This window comes from Zophobas morio, unplaced genomic scaffold, assembly GCF_036711695.1.
Source record: "Zophobas morio isolate AGI-343-1 ecotype UQ-CSIRO unplaced genomic scaffold, CSIRO_AGI_Zmor_V1 ptg000265l, whole genome shotgun sequence".
NCBI classification, from domain to species: Eukaryota; Metazoa; Arthropoda; class Insecta; order Coleoptera; family Tenebrionidae; genus Zophobas; species Zophobas morio.
This window is the reverse complement of record NW_026972369.1, coordinates 131176-135073: the sequence shown is the minus strand read 5'-3', so window position 1 is coordinate 135073 and position 3898 is coordinate 131176.

Sequence of the window (3898 nt, the reverse complement as noted above, 5' to 3'; positions counted from 1 at the left end):
CGAAACCATCAAATTTTAGCTAGAAACTGTATTTTTGTCGATTTTTATTGAATTTGAACTATATTTCAACGTTTTTTGATGGTTCTGAGCCACCAAACACACTTAAAGCATGCAGAATCGACTCAGAATAGGAAAAGGAGACGTTTAGGTCAATTTTATGCATTCTGGCGTTCGTAGATACAAGAAAACTGTTAAAATTCTTCAGAAACGTCACTTTTGAAGTGTTTTCTTGTACTTTTAAGCCACTCAGATACCCTACGGGCTCGGAAAGTGCAACGAAACCATCAAATTTTAGCTAGAAACTGTATTTTTGTCGATTTTTATTGAATTTGAACTATATTTCAACGTTTTTTGATGGTTCTGAGCCACCAAACACACTTAAAGCATGCAGAATCGACTCAGAATAGGAAAAGGAGACGTTTAGGTCAATTTTATGCATTCTGGCGTTCGTAGATACAAGAAAACTGTTAAAATTCTTCAGAAACGTCACTTTTGAAGTGTTTTCTTGTACTTTTAAGCCACTCAGATACCCTACGGGCTCGGAAAGTGCAACGAAACCATCAAATTTTAGCTAGAAACTGTATTTTTGTCGATTTTTATTGAATTTGAACTATATTTCAACGTTTTTTGATGGTTCTGAGCCACCAAACACACTTAAAGCATGCAGAATCGACTCAGAATAGGAAAAGGAGACGTTTAGGTCAATTTTATGCATTCTGGCGTTCGTAGATACAAGAAAACTGTTAAAATTCTTCAGAAACGTCACTTTTGAAGTGTTTTCTTGTACTTTTAAGCCACTCAGATACCCTACGGGCTCGGAAAGTGCAACGAAACCATCAAATTTTAGCTAGAAACTGTATTTTTGTCGATTTTTATTGAATTTGAACTATATTTCAACGTTTTTTGATGGTTCTGAGCCACCAAACACACTTAAAGTATGCAGAATCGACTCAGAATAGGAAAAGGAGACGTTTAGGTCAATTTTATGCATTCTGGCTTTCGTAGATACAAGAAAACTGTTAAAATTCTTCAGAAACGTCACTTTTGAAGTGTTTTCTTGTACTTTTAAGCCAATCAGATACCCGACGGGCTCGGAAAGTGCAAAGAAACCATCAAATTTTAGCTAGAAACTGTATTTTTGTCGATTTTTATTGAATTTGAACTATATTTCAACGTTTTTTGATGGTTCTGAGCCACCAAACACACTTAAAGCATGCAGAATCGACTCAGAATAGGAAAAGGAGACGTTTAGGTCAATTTTATGCATTCTGGCGTTCGTAGATACAAGAAAACTGTTAAAATTCTTCAGAAACGTCACTTTTGAAGTGTTTTCTTGTACTTTTAAGCCACTCAGATACCCTACGGGCTCGGAAAGTGCAACGAAACCATCAAATTTTAGCTACAAACTGTATTTTTGTCGATTTTTATTGAATTCGAACTATATTTCAACGTTTTTTGATGGTTCTGAGCCACCAAACACACTTAAAGCATGCAGAATCGACTCAGAATAGGAAAAGGAGACGTTTAGGTCAATTTTATGCATTCTGGCGTTCGTAGATACAAGAAAACTGTTAAAATTCTTCAGAAACGTCACTTTTGAAGTGTTTTCTTGTACTTTTAAGCCACTCAGATACCCGACGGGCTCGGAAAGTGCAACGAAACCATCAAATTTCAGCTAGAAACTGTATTTTTGTCGATTTTTATTGAATTTGAACTATATTTCAACGATTTTTGATGGTTCTGAGCCACCAAACACACTTAAAGCATGCAGAATCGACTCAGAATAGGAAAAGGAGACGTTTAGGTCAATTTTATGCATTCTGGCGTTCGTAGATACAAGAAAACTGTTAAAATTCTTCAGAAACGTCACTTTTGAAGTGTTTTCTTGTACTTTTAAACCACTCAGATACCCTAGGGGCTCGGAAAGTGCAACGAAACCATCAAATTTTAGCTAGAAACTGTATTTTTGTCGATTTTTATTGAATTTGAACTATATTTCAACGTTTTTTGATGGTTCTGAGCCACCAAACACACTTAAAGCATGCAGAATCGACTCAGAATAGGAAAAGGAGACGTTTAGGTCAATTTTATGCATTCTGGCGTTCGTAGATACAAGAAAACTGTTAAAATTCTTCAGAAACGTCACTTTTGAAGTGTTTTCTTGTACTTTTAAGCCACTCAGATACCCTACGGGCTCGGAAAGTGCAACGAAACCATCAAATTTTAGCTAGAAACTGTATTTTTGTCGATTTTTATTGAATTTGAACTATATTTCAACGTTTTTTGATGGTTCTGAGCCACCAAACACACTTAAAGCATGCAGAATCGACTCAGAATAGGAAAAGGAGACGTTTAGGTCAATTTTATGCATTCTGGCGTTCGTAGATACAAGAAAACTGTTAAAATTCTTCAGAAACGTCACTTTTGAAGTGTTTTCTTGTACTTTTAAGCCACTCAGATACCCTACGGGCTCGGAAAGTGCAACGAAACCATCAAATTTTAGCTAGAAACTGTATTTTTGTCGATTTTTATTGAATTTGAACTATATTTCAACGTTTTTTGATGGTTCTGAGCCACCAAACACACTTAAAGCATGCAGAATCGACTCAGAATAGGAAAAGGAGAAGTTTAGGTCAATTTTATGCATTCTGGCGTTCGTAGATACAAGAAAACTGTTAAAATTCTTCAGAAACGTCACTTTTGAAGTGTTTTCTTGTACTTTTAAGCCACTCAGATACCCTACGGGCTCGGAAAGTGCAACGAAACCATCAAATTTTAGCTAGAAACTGTATTTTTGTCGATTTTTATTGAATTTGAACTATATTTCAACGTTTTTTGATGGTTCTGAGCCACCAAACACACTTAAAGCATGCAGAATCGACTCAGAATAGGAAAAGGAGACGTTTAGGTCAATTTTATGCATTCTGGCGTTCGTAGATACAAGAAAACTGTTAAAATTCTTCAGAAACGTCACTTTTGAAGTGTTTTCTTGTACTTTTAAGCCACTCAGATACCCGACGGGCTCGGAAAGTGCAACGAAACCATCAAATTTTAGCTAGAAACTGTATTTTTGTCGATTTTTATTGAATTTGAACTATATTTCAACGTTTTTTGATGGTTCTGAGCCACCAAACACACTTAAAGCATGCAGAATCGACTCAGAATAGGAAAAGGAGACGTTTAGGTCAATTTTATGCATTCTGGCGTTCGTAGATACAAGAAAACTGTTAAAATTCTTCAGAAACGTCACTTTTGAAGTGTTTTCTTGTACTTTTAAGCCACTCAGATACCCTACGGGCTCGGAAAGTGCAACGAAACCATCAAATTTTAGCTAGAAACTGTATTTTTGTCTATTTTTATTGAATTTGAACTATATTTCAACGTTTTTTGATGGTTCTGAGCCACCAAACACACTTAAAGCATGCAGAATCGACTCAGAATAGGAAAAGGAGACGTTTAGGTCAATTTTATGCATTCTGGCGTTCGTAGATACAAGAAAACTGTTAAAATTCTTCAGAAACGTCACTTTTGAAGTGTTTTCTTGTACTTTTAAGCCACTCAGATACCCTACGGGCTCGGAAAGTGCAACGAAACCATCAAATTTTAGCTAGAAACTGTATTTTTGTCGATTTTTATTGAATTTGAACTATATTTCAACGTTTTTTGATGGTTCTGAGCCACCAAACACACTTAAAGCATGCAGAATCGACTCAGAATAGGAAAAGGAGACGTTTAGGTCAATTTTATGCATTCTGGCGTTCGTAGATACAAGAAAACTGTTAAAATTCTTCAGAAACGTCACTTTTGAAGTGTTTTCTTGTACTTTTAAGCCACTCAGATACCCTACGGGCTCGGAAAGTGCAACGAAACCATCAAATTTTAGCTAGAAACTGTATTT